The 15,628-nt window shown below is 35.8% G+C and overlaps 1 protein-coding gene across 3 annotated transcripts in view; it reads left to right on the forward strand.

Annotated features, from left to right (window-relative positions):
* Eogt (EGF-domain O-GlcNAc transferase) overlaps positions 1–15,628 on the forward strand; it is a 402,968-nt gene that overhangs the window by 245,509 nt on the left and 141,831 nt on the right. The window lies entirely within an intron of this gene.

Raw genomic sequence — 15,628 nt, forward strand, 5'->3', positions numbered from 1 at the left:
TTCACCCATCTAACTCCTACCTGATTTATCCTTCTGATTGTAGGTATACATTCAGATATTGCTTTCTTCGAACATCCCTTAACCACCTTCCATGCACTAGCAACATCTCTCCCTTTCAAATTCTTATGTCATTGCTTTGCTGAAAGCTGTCTTCTTAGCTTGTTATAATCACTTGCTTTGTATTCCACATATATCCCTTTTTAATAGAAAATTCTACATGTTTGGCAGTTTCCTTGGTCAAGACCACATGATCACTTTTTCCAAGCGGTGGCAGCATAGTTTGATTAGTTAGTGTTAAGTTCTCTGATGCAGTGATCAGGTCTCATGAACCTTATGTCAACTCATTACACATTGATTTAGGTAATTATCTCTCAGCAGCTGTATAAATTCCATTTACTCCTACTCTTTTTAACAGAAACTCAAATCTCACCTTTCCCCAGCACTATCCATCTCAGCCTTCCAAATTGTTTAACTCCTTTCGACCCAAGGGTGATCTACTCTGACATACCTACCAGAGAGCACCTAACCTAGAATCGCCCAACTTTTACTTTCTTTGGTTGAAAATATCCTTCCCCCACTCAGTCAAATTCATCTGCTGTCTCTATCACTCTCCTAATACCACCAACCACTCTCTGAGCTCTTTAATTTTAAGGATTGAGAGGAATCCTTAAAAATTGATTTTTTCCAGTCCCACTCTCCTAATAGTGAAATTATCCTCCTAGGTGATTTTAATGTTCATAACACCAACTAGTTTTCCTCTTCCAGTTGTATACACATCCTGTAGGTAGAGATGCTGAAACATTTGCCATCATTAATGACCTTACACAAATTGTTCACAAGCCGACCAGAATGCCGTATAACCCAAGCCACTCCCCAAAAACCCTAGATCTCTTCCTTACCACTGTACCTTCCAAATATGCAGTCAATGTAGTGATCTCCCTGAATAATTCTGACCACAACCTAGTGCTCATCTCCCCCCCCTCTCCATGCAACAATGCTTACACAGTCACTCCCACACAAGAGTAGTTTGGTATTATAACTTTGCCAAATGAGACAGCCTCCGAGAGTACTAGTCTTCATTCCCATGATTGGACTATTGTTTCTGGTTTTCCAATCCAAACATATGCACCAAACGTATCACCAAAGTAATCCTCACTGGCATGTAAACATATATTTGCCACACTTCTCTGAACTGCTGTCCCCCCCTATCTAAATGCTGGTTCTCCAAAAGATGTGCCAAGGCTGTTTGAATGATAAATCAGGCATACCACAACTGCCTCAAATAAAGAATTCATTCTCCTTCAATGCCTATACTGAAGCTCAAAACAGATGCAAGAAAATTATCAGTGCTTCCAAATCAGAATTTGAATGGGTAAAAAGCAGAAAACTTGCAGGCTGTCCAAATGGCAGCCATACCTTTTGGTCTCTTGCCAAAGCAATTGGTCATAACTTTGCCTACACTATTCTCACCCTTATCATACCCAGATGGCTCAATTGCAACATCACCCACAGAAAAGCTAATCTCACGGCTTCGCACTTTGCCTCCAATGCACGCATAACAACTGACAATGACAAATATCCTCCAGTCATTCCAACTGCCCAACATGCAATGCCCCCTGTATCCTTTTGCCAAAAAAAAGATATCATAAATCTGTTGTCTAAATTAGACACAAAAAGTCTCCTGGCACTAATGGCATTCCTCCAATTGTCCTGAAGGTCTGCGCACCAGAATTGACTCCTATCCTATGCCGTCTGTACACACTCTCTTACTCCACTGGTGTATATATCCCAAAGCCTGGAAACTGACCTATATTCGACCCATTCCTGAGAAGGGTGACAAATCACCGCCATCTAACTGCTGCCCTATCTCACTCACCTCAGTCGTATCTAAAGTGATGGAGAAAACCATCAATTCTCAACTCCTACTCTACATTGAAGGTACTCAGCTATTAAGCAACCACCAGTGTGGATTCCATCAATGCTGATCAACAGGTGACTTTCTCTTATGTATCACCCTCTGGACAATCATCCTCTCACAATCTAACTATGCTGGGATCATCCCACACGGTTCAGTTCTCTCACTGACCCTCTTTTGCATATCAGTGACCTACTTCAGTTGACATCCAACCCAATACACAGTTTTGCAGATGGCAGCACATTGCACTCCTCCCTTTCATTTGACAAACCCTACTCTACACAATTCACATCAACCACCACTGCCCTTAATTCTGACCTCCAAGCCATCCTCCAATGGGCTCAGATAACTTTGTCAACTTCAATGCTAGTAAAACCGAGTTCTGTCTTATTTCTCACAAAAAAGAACCATTTTCCCTCAGTATTATTTTTGATAACACTCAAATTCCCAGACAGGATGAGATTTCTCTTCTCGAAATTACCCTGACATCAGGCCTCTCCTGGAATAAACACATCATACCATTGCATCCTCAGCTTCCAAAAAACTGCGATTTCTCTTTAGTTCAAAATGTTACTTCACCTCTAAACGGCTCTTAAGCTTATACAAATCACAAATCCACCCAGAAATTGAATACTGTTCTCACATTTGGATTGGGGACTCCTAAAATCTCCCTCAAAATGCTTGACTCAATACAGAGGAGAGCAATTAGACTGATAAATGACCTATCTCTTACATCCCTTACTAACTCGTTCCCCCTCACTTTCATATAGATGTTTGATCTCTGCCTATTATTTCTATACATATTATAAATATTCTATAAATATTTCCATAGGAAATGTTCATCTGAAACAGCATCAATAATTCCCTCACTCTGTACTAAGCCCATTGAAACACGTACAGCTGCTGCCCAACATCCTTTCACACACCTTGAATAGGAATACAGTATACATGCTTTTAAATCAAGTGTCTCCTTTCTCAAAGCACTACCCATATAATAATACTAATGTACTATAGGTTGATCAGCCAACCACTCATGTATGGACCCAACATTAAAAAAAAAAATTCCTTCCCTACCTGTGACCATTCCTCTTCCCAGTCTATGTTCCCATAGTTGAAATCCCACATAATAATTACTCAACCTGTACTCATCAGCTAATTTGCGAGTGCATGTTATCTACATTCTCCTGTGCATCCCCCCCCCCAAGAGTTATAGCTACAGTCTATTACATATTTAGTCCTGTTGGCCTCTCTCACACACAACAGATAGCCTCAAATGAACTGTCCTCTGAATCACTGTTCCCCTAATGTACTTCTGCTCCTCTGCTATTACCCTCCCCTATGTTCCTTCTCTCCTCTCTGAAGACAATATATCCCTTGTATTCTGCTCCTTATGACCATATCATCCTTGGTCAACCAAATGCCTATAATTTTGGCCAAGTTGTGCTAACCAATGTCAAAAACTTCTCAACTTATTTTGAATACTTCTGACAATAGTATACATAAACTGCAATATCGCCTTCATCTCACCACCTCCCTTACACCTTGTGGTACTTAGCCGACTAAAGTTAACTGAGGTTGATACATTTTGCATCATGTGATCATTCTTCCTCTTTCTTCTATATTGCCTTGGCCCACTCACCTGCATCCTCCCCAAACATTCTGGTTTCTCTGACCTTGTACTTCTGATTTGCACAATACCCTGACACCAAATCCATTTAGATGTATACTATCCACTCCCATATAACTCCTTCCTTCCATCAAACTCGCACCACACTATTCCTCCTGCACAATCTGCACACTGACTCATTCACAATTGTAGCTCTCCTTCTCAGGTCACCTCTATCATACCATGGCAACATTCACAACTTTTACTTTCTCACTGTTCTTTTTCACATGCACTAACAACTCTTTCATGTCTTCTTGCATACCACACTTTTCTTCTGCTAAATCAATTGAACCAGCCAAAATAAACGTCTTCATGTTAACTCTCTTCATCCTTATAGCATCATCACTGACATTCTTAATCTTAGCTCCAGGAGAACATAATTTTGTCACACTCTTCTCAAGGACTCCTTGTCTCAGTTAATCACTATACAAAATACAGATGCGATCTTTATTTTCGCACTTGCACTCTTCATGCTCTACTTTCTTTCACTTCTGTGTCATATCATCCTACAGGTTTTTCTACAACCTGAATCTCATGTTTTATTCTGTAAAGAACCCCATGTGGGTGTACTATCCTTTCCATTACTATCTGATTATTTTCTTTATTTCATTTCTATCTTATTTCCACCATGTCATTTGTGTACAGTCACTCATACCACTTGCAACACCAATTACACCAATCGCATTATCATGTATTGCATCTTTCAAGTCACCTCTGTCACTCTTCTTACTCTCTTCACACTTATTACCTTTGCTCATGAAAAACTTTCAACAAACATGTTCCTCAGTTTCATTATGTTCACTGCATATGCTGCAGTGAACATAATCACATATATTAAAATTGCCTGTCATTGTTTTGCACATTAGCACCATGATGCACAATATAGTGTATAATAAAACAAATATTAAACATTTGAAAATCCTAAAATTACACATACTGACCCTACAGTTAATGACACAAACAACACTCATAAATATAGTCATGCACAAATAATGACTTAATTGTCACTAAAGAATTTATCTTTTGCACCAATATTCATGACTTTCATTATCTTCTGCCCTCTCATGGTGAATTATAGACCACTTATGTGGTTAAGTAATGACAGATCACAGAAATAGAATATAGGATTCATTAACTGCGATAATCATGGGTTGTGAAAAATAGGTCTTGGTTTAAGAAACTACTTGCATTTTATAATAAAGTGATGAATTTGTATTGGATAGAGAAGATCATATACGATGAAATTCTTGAAAGACATTTGTTAATCTGATAGATTATCATCTAGTAATCTGTAAAATTACCTGAAAATTGGTGTATATATACATTGAGAGATGTCTATACAGTGATTCTCTGAACAATACCAGCAAGTTGGGGGGGAGAAGGTAATCAGTATTATGCTGCAAAATTCTCTTCCATCGTTATCATTGTCAAATATTGATTGGGTAGCAAAGAAAACTCGTGATTAGAATTAATTGAGCTGGTGGGAGACAACTTTCCATGCATGTCTCAGGAAAGGATACATGCTGAATTACAAAGCTGAAAATTATTACAAATGTGGGAGAATGTGCTATGTTTGGTTTCATTGTACTGCATGGGAAGCTTTGAGAAGATACTTTAATGTTTCAGTATTTGAATGTATTTCCTTAGAGTTTGAAGAACAAATAGGATGGGATGTTTAACCTTATTAAGCAAGAAGTAATATCCCTTCCACATATCCATAAGAAGGAAATGTAGAAGGAATATTGTGAGAATAAGAGTAAGAGGAGTTATCGCATATGCAATGTTGAGGCAAGAAAAGTTACAAGTATTGTACAGAATGTTAAGTTAGAGTTTGAAAAGAAATTAGTTGCACAGGCTAATGTGCAGCATTAGACTGTGCATTAAATTTTTCATCTTACACATACACACTGCACTGAACAAAATCATGATGTGATTTCTTTTCTGCACCTCTGAATATTCTGCTATTAATGAGTTCTATATTTATCCATCTTCTGTAGGATATTTTTTCTGATCTACTTTGATGTATTGCTTGTTGGATATTTTATAATGTTATTTCTTCTACTGTATAGTTTGTAGTTAACATTATATCAGTTTTTGTTTCTTTACTATCTTGTCATAAGTTTTGGAAGAAATCTAACTACATTTGCTCTTTGATTATTTCAAGTTTAACTTGGTGGTAAAAGTATTTCTTTTACCAGCTTATTCACGTTCCTTAGAATTTTGTATGTGTTTCTTTCTTGCCTTTGATTATATTCATAGTGCTTCAGTGTTCTCATCCAAGTTTCTTATTGCCTTCTCTTCCGTTTATTTTTAGTTCTAAGATATTCTGCTACTGCACTTATTATAATGTTTTAAAATTATTCCTTTCTCTTTCTATGTCATCATTTCTTTTATTTGCTCTAGTTTTTCACTTATTCTTTGCAAATGGAAGTAATTAATGCTTTTACCATTCTGGAATTGAACTCTAAAGGATTGCTGTTATTTTCACTTTTTGCATTGATTTTTAAGTTATTATATGTGGAGAAATCTCTAGATCTACAGCAGTGTTTCCTCAATGTGGGGCACATGCCCCACAGGGGGGCAATTAGAAAATGATGTTGGATTAGTCACTGCATCACCAATATACTCAAAAAAACTCACCATTGTCGATTAAGAATTATAAACATGTTAACACAAGAATATTTTAATGTTTGCGAAATATTTCAGTCTGAAACTAACAAACTATCCTCAGTGGCTTGATAGGAACAGTTTTTACAAGGTAGAATACAAACTGTTCCTATCAAGCCACTGAGGATAGTCTATTAGTTTCAGACTGAAATATTTGTCAAACATTAAAATATTCTTGTGTTAAAGTGTTTATAATTCTTAATTTAATGTCACAGTGTCTCTCAAGAATAGAATAAATTGTCGATGTGGCAACCCTGACTTTCCGAGATAAAAAGCTGACATCACTAGTACAGCAGTCAACATAAATACAATATCAAGAAGAACTCTAGAAAAGAAAAATGATTAGTCTATTAGAACTTTATTCAACATAAAAGGAACAATGGCATGGCTTTCTGACGAGACAGAAACAAAATACCAAAATTCAATTAGTTTTGCAAAAAAAAATACTGTTGCCCTTCCCGTCGTCATATTTAGTTGAATGTGGCTTTAGTGCTGTAAATGAATTGTTCCTGAAAAGAAGAAATCATCTGGATATCACAAACCACGGGGATTTGGGATTGAAAATGACTAAATTAGTACCGCAAATAAAAACTCTTTGCTGCAGACATCAAGCTCAAGGATCGCATTAACTTGGATTTTATTTTCCAGAGTTCAGTTCGATTTATGTTTTATAATATACAAAGTGTAATATAAAATTTATATTCATTGAAGTAAGCCAAATTAAAAACAGTTTTATCTATGTTCCTTTTTTATTTAAAGTACATATTTATATTATACTTTTTCAGAACTTGGCTGACTATTATGCTAGAGGGGAGGGTCAAAATCTTTGGGGCATTGAGGTGGGGCATGATCCAAAAAACGTTGGGAAACACTGATCTACACCAGTGACCAAAATTGTGGAAACCTTTTGGAAAAAGTGTATTTTTGTGGTTTGATGGCTCATAACACCACTTTTTTTTTTTTTTTTTTTTGGTGTAATACCATAAAATTATGTATCAATGGAAATATAATTTAATCAAGAATGTAATGCAACAAAGTTTGTTCAATTATCTGTATTCTATGAAAAGTTATAGCCAAATAACCAGAAAAAAGAAGCACAACTTGCTTAGGTTGGTATAAAGTAGCTTTCCTTCATTTGAATGTAGCCAGTGAGCAGGAATATTTAGAGAGCCAATCAGGTGTCATCTTGTTTTGGCAATGAGCCAATAAAGTCACAGTAGGATTCAGCTATCGATGTCATGTATTGGAGCTTTCAGTGTGTTATGTGAACAAGGCTACAGTTATGAAGAAATTAGAAGAAAAATTGGTGGAAACTTAACCAAAGGTGGCATTTCTAAATTTTTGAAGAGGTATAAAGAGACTCGGTCACTACAAAACCAGACTGGTAAAGGCAGGAAAAGGTGCACAACAGCAAGTGATGATAGAAGAATTGAGAGACTGTGCTTACATGACAGAAGAAAATATTTCATCTTGTATACAAGATGAAATGGTGCAATTCAGTGTGAAGTTGAGTGCAAGGACTGTTCAGCAGAGACTGCAGGAATTTGGTCTAAATGCTAGAATTCCATGAAAAAAGTCATTTTTATCTCTCATACCAAAGTTGAAAAGATTAAGCTAAAACCCATGTTAACTGGACAGCGGAACAATAGGACAGTGTTATTTGGAGTGATGAGACCAAAATCTCCCTGTTTGGTAGTGATGGCATAAAATACATAAGGAGAAGAATCGGAGAAGATTTGCATCCTGCACCACCCACTTAGTGTTATGATCTGGGGTTGTATGACATCAAAAGATGTATGCAGAATTTGCATGATTAATGGGAATATAAATGCCCCAAAATACATAAATGAAATACTTGAGCCCAAACTGAAGCCTTCCGCGCTTGATCTTTTCCAAGATAATGAAGCATTTATATTTTAACAGGATTCAGCTCCATGTCATGTTGCTGCTGCGTACAAAAAGTGGTTTCAAGATGATCATATTCCACTGCTGGAATGGCCTGAGAATAGCCCAGACCTTAACCCAGTCGAAAATCTATGGAGCCGACTAAAGAAACTTGTTAGTCAGAAGCAACCCAGCAATAAAACCCAATTCATAGAAACAGTAATTCAATCTTGGTTTCACATTATAACAGCTACAGAACTAAAAAACTTGGTTCACTCCATGGGAAGGTGTTGCAAAGCTATAATTAATGCTAAAGCTTACCCAACTAAGTATTAACTCACATTGTGAGAATTTTTGTATATCTCATTTGTTCTGTGTTTCACTTTTCTTTTTTATAACTGCTGTTCTAATAAAAAAAAATCCTTCATAAAAGTTATGCATTGCATTCTTGATTAAATTATCTTTCCATTGATATATAATTTTATGGTATTATTCAAAAAAAAAAGTGGTGTTATGAGCCATCAAACCTCAGAAATACACTTTTTCCAAAAGGTTTCCACAATTTTGGCCACTAGTGTACAGTCATCCCTTGACTTACGTCAGGGTTCCGTTCCATCAGGCAGGACATAAGGCAGTTCAGTCGTAAGTCGATACATTAAATCAACAGAGCTATTGGGGTTAGGGACTTAACAGTAATAACTATACTGTCATTTTAATTTTTAATTTATTATAAAACTGTACTGTGCATTCCTGCCACTATAAAATAGGAGAATAATCACCCAAATCTTCATCCACAATCACATCTTCATTACCTTCCCTATGTAAAGGATCTGGCTGCAGCTCTTCTGGTGTAACTTTTGTTTTTTTTATTAAAACGTCCAATGTACTTCGGTTATTTCTCTTCTTCTTTTATCATAAATTTGTTTATAGCAAGCAAATGCATCATGTACTTTCCTTTCTACTAATAAGTAGTGTTCAACATTGTGAACAACGCTAACTGCAGAGGACGTTTCTGCAAGACCCTTCACTGTGAATTGTTTAACTACCTCTTCTCTTTTCCTTTTCTCGTTCTTCTACAACTTGTTCCTCCAGTTCAACCACTACTTCATTGGTCAACTCTTCAGGGGCACTTCCTATGAGTTGAATTATGTCATCATCATTCACGTCGAGATTCAGGTTGTTTGCTAGGCCCACTATTTCTTCACTCAATTTACAAAGGTCTTCATTTTTTTCAAAACTTCCAAAATCGTGCACAAACCTTTTTAATGTATTTTTCCATATGTCACTCATACATTGAGAAATCACTTCATCCCAAACTACAGCAATATTTTTAATAGCATGATAAATATTGAATGCTTTGCAGAATTGCATGAGAGTCTGATCATTTCCTTCAGTGGCAGAAATGGTTTGTGAAAAAGTTCTCCATAGATAATAAACCTTAAACACTGAAAGAACTCCCTGATCCATCAGTTGGATCAATGAAGTAGTGTTTGAGGGAATAAACATGACCTTTAACTTGGTGAAGATCACCGATATATAAAACGATGACCTGGAGCACTATCGAATTAATAAAATTTTAAATTCTACATTTTCTTTCACACAATAGCTTTTCCATTTCACTCTCAATACAGTTGATTAAGGCATCCGCAATCATCCATGACTTATACCTTGGCTAATGAACTGAAAGAGTATGCTTCCTAATGTTTTTGAAGGCTCATGGATTCTCACTATGCCACATCACAAATTGTTTCAGTTTATATCCAGCCACAGTACCCCCTAACAGAATCGTAACACGGTCTTTAAGAGCTTTGAAGCCAGGCAGAGATTTTTGTGGATGAATTGTCCGTTCGGACATATTTTTCTGAAACAAGGTGGTCTCATCCATATTAAATATTTGCTGTTGGAAATAATTTTCCTTCATAACAATTTTATCCAATTTCTCCACAAACTCCTTGGCATCCTTCTCATCGGTACTTGCAGATTCCCCATACATTTTCACATTATACAGCGCAAAACGCTGCTTGAATCTCATGAACTAACCAGAAGAAACATTGAATTCATAGTCGTGATTGAGTCCTGCTTTTTCATTCAACATGCTGAAGAGACTTGGTGCTTTAATGCTTTAGGTCCTCTATGCATGATGGAAGTTTCTTTTCCAATCACTGATAGGACCTTGTCATTGCTTCATCACTATAGTTGAACTTGCAGTCGTTTCAAGATCAATTGCTCACCTCTTTTTCTGTGATTCTTCACTAGGTTTTTTAATTGGGTGCATAGGGGCCATGTTGCACAAAATATCATGAAATATTTAATGATAAATACACAAATAACATATTTTTCAAACACAAAATCAATAGAGGAACTGTTGAAGCGAAGTGCCAACTGCTGAGGGAGGTTGCCACTGCATTATTGCTGAATAAAAACCTTTTTACTTTATGCATCACGTGTGTCTTGTTCGAGAGTATAGTCGAAAATGTTATTTATTCCATTATGGGATCACAGACGATCTTCGAACAGGCGTAAGTCAAGAGATGACTGTTTATCCATTTCTATTGTATATAGCTTCACCATTTATTCCTATACTTTTAATAACTGGAATGTTTCCTACTCCGAAATTGAAATCTCCCATTATTACTAGATAGTTATTCAGATTTATTTATTTTTTATTTTTTGTAAATCTGAATAGATATTATCTTCTTCTCTTCCTTCTTCTATGGAATAAACACCAGTAATAGTCAGGAAGACACAACTTATTTGTAGTGTTTTGGTTCTAGAATTCTCTTGCTCTAGTAATTATAATATGAGACGTAGTTCCCATCTTTACAAATTAATTGGTTTCTGGTGACCGTTCGTAAAGCAGGAGCTTATTTGCCTTAGAAGTAATGCTATAAGTGGGAGTTATGTTCGTAGGCAGGAATACATAAAATATAAAATTAATATTAGATGATAAGAAAAGACTTAATTCTCAAAGATTTACATATTTAAAATCTAACATAAGAAAAATTTTAAATTAAAAATGATTCTTTGAAAAAACAAAAAAAAATAGCTCATTTCTATATCACCGGATGAATCAGCAACCGTCACGGTAGTAGGAGATATGTTCGAAAGCTGTGGCGCGTCTTTTTTTAAAAAAAGGCCTCGAGTGTCACTTGCTTCATTGACTTTTGCTTCTTTTCATTTAAAATAGCTCGATAGCAAGAAGAAGCATTATTCATTTCTCGGGAAAATTTACTAAATCATTCAAAGTCTAAATCTTGTGATTCAAAGATTGCTTGAGCTTTTTTGAGAAGTTTAAATGCTTCATCTAGGCCTTTAAAAGTGAACAACAGAGTTGGAGCTTCATATTCGTTATCTTCTTTGTCTTTTTATTCTTCATTTCTTTCTTGTTCCTCTAATTCAGTGGTCTCCAAACTTTTTGCCGTGAGGGCCACATCATTGGGTACTTCGGCACTGTTCAGCGGGCCGTAGTAAAAAAAAAAACTCTAGAACTAGGTATATGAGTTTTATTGAAAGCAGATAAAAACTGATTGCAGAGTATATGAGCTTAAATTATTGTATATTAATGACAACGAACACTATCAGCAAATTTTCGTATTTTTATCACCAATTATAATAAAACCGTTAATGTGAATGATGTAACTGTGTTTGTGTTTTTAAAATCTTATTAAACTCAGGTTCAAATTTTGAAGTGCTAATTACAAGTAGCAATTTCAAATGCTCATCAGATAAATTTGCCCTGTATTTTGACTAGATATATTTCATTCAGGGAAAAGTTTGTTCGCAAAGATACGTTGTCCCAAAAATAGAGATAAATTTTACAAGCAAATTTGAAGAAATTTGCTTGTAAAATTTTGTTGAATTCAAATTTTTTTTCTTTGTTAGTCCATTTTAACTGACCTTTTACAGTCAGAAAGACCGTAACTTGGATTACAGTTACTTTTTGCTCTTCAGGAATATATTTTGAACAAAATTTTAATTAATGCATTTGAAACTATCGACACCCCATGTTTTTTTTTTGCGGATTCTTATTGAAAAATTAGTCCAATTGGCGGGCCGGATAAAATCATATCGCGGGCTGCATCTGACCCGCGGGCCATAGTTTGGAGACCCCTACTCTAATTCAAGGAGATCATTGGGCAAGATTGAAGCAGCTCATTAACATCAACCTTCTGAAATTTCCATTTGCAACTGGTTATCCATACCTAAGATCACTCGAGTTTCAGAGTTTACAGTCTTTATTGGGTCTTCAAAGCCTTCGAAATTATCATTAAACTAAGGACAAAGTTTCTGCGATACTCTTTTCATATTTTTTTTCAGAAACTTTATGCCATTTGCTCTGTGTTACGACTAAAATGTTGAATCCCTTCCAAAACTCTTTGATAGAAAAGTTTCCATCTTTATCAGTTGCTTCTATTAACATTTCAAAAGTTTCTTTGAGATAATAATCTTTAAACATCCCAATTACAGTGAAAATGTTATAGTTAAAAATAAAATAAAATAAAAAATCAGGTGTAATTGAAGAAAACTATGAATAACACACTCTCCTCTCCAGGGCTCGTGAGTGACTGAGGCTTGTTCTAACTGATCATTACACCCTAGCTGCATATAATTTAAAATAAAAATTCTGATCCAAAAAATTCGTAAAGTGAGAACTACCTGTAATTTTTTTTAATTGATTTATGCTTTTTCCTGCTTTCTTTTTGACTTCATGTAGATATAAATTGAATTATCTATTTCATCTGAACCTTTTATTACTGATAATTTTGTTCTTGGTATTGTGATGAATGCATATGACATTCCAATTAGCAGTATTCCAAATACTCTTGTTTATTTTCATTCTTTTTTTTTTTCCTTGATCTGCTCATATCCTACTCATAGTCTGAGTCATTTTTCCAGAGTGACAGTCTGGTTTCTTTTATTCTGAAGCTTTGGAGTGAGGAAAAAATTCAGATTGGTTAAATATTGGCCATTCCAACTTAGTCTGGGCTTTGCCACCTTAGGGTCTCCAAATTGCCCTAAGTTGCCCTGCTCTCATTTTTTACCTTACCAAGTTTTCTTACTGAAGTTGGCACTTAGTCTTCCACTTGGTTGCCTAAGTTCCAGGTATCATCACATGGAGGTGAAAATTGGATTGGAGGAGAAGAGGCTAGGTGATCTTTTTTGAGAGAATCATATATTCTGTATCCGGCTTTTTAAACCCTAAACATTTCAACAAATGCTGCTGAAATATTCTGCAGAATTTCATACTAGATCTAACTTGCTTATAGGGAATCTAATTGTTTATAGGGAATTCCTCACCAATCCTCAAGATCAGTTGTTGTCATGGGTATTAGTTTGATTTTCATCAAACAAAACAGTGATTTTATTCATCCATTCTGAATGCATAAAATCAACTAATCCATTTGGATTTCAAAAACATAATTCTCTTTGAACTACTTACCAGAGGGCATAAAATCAGCACAAGCTATATTCTCAATAATTAAACTATTCATGTAACTGCATATATACACACACAAAAACACAATTAAAAACAATGATCAAGGAAACGGAAGATTTCTTCTTTCTCACTATCTACATCCATACGTGAAGCCGACTGATAGTCCACATTCCATGCTTTCCTTCATGCTTACACGCCGATCAGAATACATCATGGAAATTATGGAAATAACTACCATCTTATAGTAAAACTTTAGTTTAATATAAACCAAAATAAACACTTGCCGTTTTGACTTTCACATTAAGGTCATCATCTGGAGTATACACATATATACAAAGAAACAAGCTGCACTACAATCTACATGCCATGCTAAAGTTACTGGCCAACCGTTACAACTATTGGCCTGACCTCTGGTGGGGAAAACAACTTACTACATCAAAGCTATAGTCCTATTATTATAATTGTTATCTATTCGGTTACAAATTAAATTAAGCTGGAGATGAACATGTTTACAAAAAGAAAAAATTTATAAATAAAAATAAAAAATTACTTATATAAGTATACATATAAATTACAATCAACTGGTATGGATAGTGGTTAATAAAAGCTGATAAATTGCTTAGAGTCCTAAAGTCAGAATTTGCTGAAGAATAAGTGGGCTGAATGTGTGCCATCCAAATTCTTGGGATTTTCATGCCACCATTATTGTTAAGATTAGGGTGGTTAATCAAAATTTCACAGACTTCTTTAAATTTCTGTTCGTACTTTGTATGATGTAACGAGCAAGTACTTTTCCAATCAATTTGGAAACAATCAATGTTTATTTTGGTTTATATTAAACTAAAGTTTTACTGTAACATGGTAGTTATAATAAATTTAGTTTAATCCTTTATCCAAGTGTGAGCAAACAAAGTTTGCACCTGAAAATATCTTCAGGACTGAATATGGTGTTATATTACCTTACTGGGGTAAGGTAGTACAACACCGGGCAACTCATAGCAAAGGCTGACCAAGCTAACATCACTCCTATCCCAGTATCTCCCATAATGCAAAACACATCTCCTTGCGGATATGTATAATGTTATGCATTAAGGGATTGGCCACTACCCAGACTAGTTTCGACCTTTATTGAGGTCTCTTCAGTGGGAGCCAGGCCGAGAGGTGGAGATACAATGGCGAGAAGGGCGAAACAATAGCGAGGTCATCTTTACCTATAGGAATTGCCAAAAGGTGTGCCACCTTTTTTTATTAAATTACTCTGGATTTGGAGACCTCTGGGCCTGGCTCCCACTGAAGAGACCTCAATAAAGGTCGAAACTAGTCTTGGTAGTGGCCAATCACTTAATGCATAGCATTATACATATCCGCAAGGAGATGTGTTTTGCATTATGGGAGATACTGGGATAGGAGTAATGTTAGCTTGGTCCACCTTTGCTACGAGTTGCCCAGTGTTGTACTACCTTACCCCAGTAAGGTAGGTGTTGTACTACAACACCATATTCAGTCCTGAAGATATTTTCAGGTGCAAACTTTGTTTGCTCACACTTGGATAAAGGATTAAACTAAATTTATTATAGTCTAACCAATTGAAAAATAAACTTTCAACATCTTTCTCTAAATGAAGAGTAATTTAATAAAAAAAGGTGGCACACCTTTTCGCAACTCCTGTAGGTAGAGATGACCTCGTTATTGCTTCTGTCTGGTATCTCCACCTCTGGGCCTGGCTCCCACTGAAGAGACCTCAATAAAGGTCGAAACTAGTCTGGGTAGTGGCTAATCCCTTAATGCATAACATTATACATATCTGCAAGGAGATGTGTTTTGCATTGTGGGAGATACTGGGATAGGAGTGATGTTAGTTTGGTCCACCTTTGCTACGAGTTGCCCGGTGTTGTACTACCTTACCCCAGTATGGTAGTACAACACCATATTCAGTCCTGAAGATATTTTCAGGAGCAAACTTTGTTTGCTCACACTTGGATAAAGGGTTAAACTAAATTTTTTATAGTCTAACCAAGTGAAAAATAAACTTGTAACATGGTAGTTGTTTCCATAATTT

The sequence above is a fragment of the Typopeltis vanoorti genome, chromosome 1, assembly GCF_054136105.1.
Source record: "Typopeltis vanoorti isolate ZY-2024b chromosome 1, IOZ_Tvanoo_1.0, whole genome shotgun sequence".
Classification (NCBI taxonomy): domain Eukaryota; kingdom Metazoa; phylum Arthropoda; class Arachnida; order Uropygi; family Thelyphonidae; genus Typopeltis; species Typopeltis vanoorti.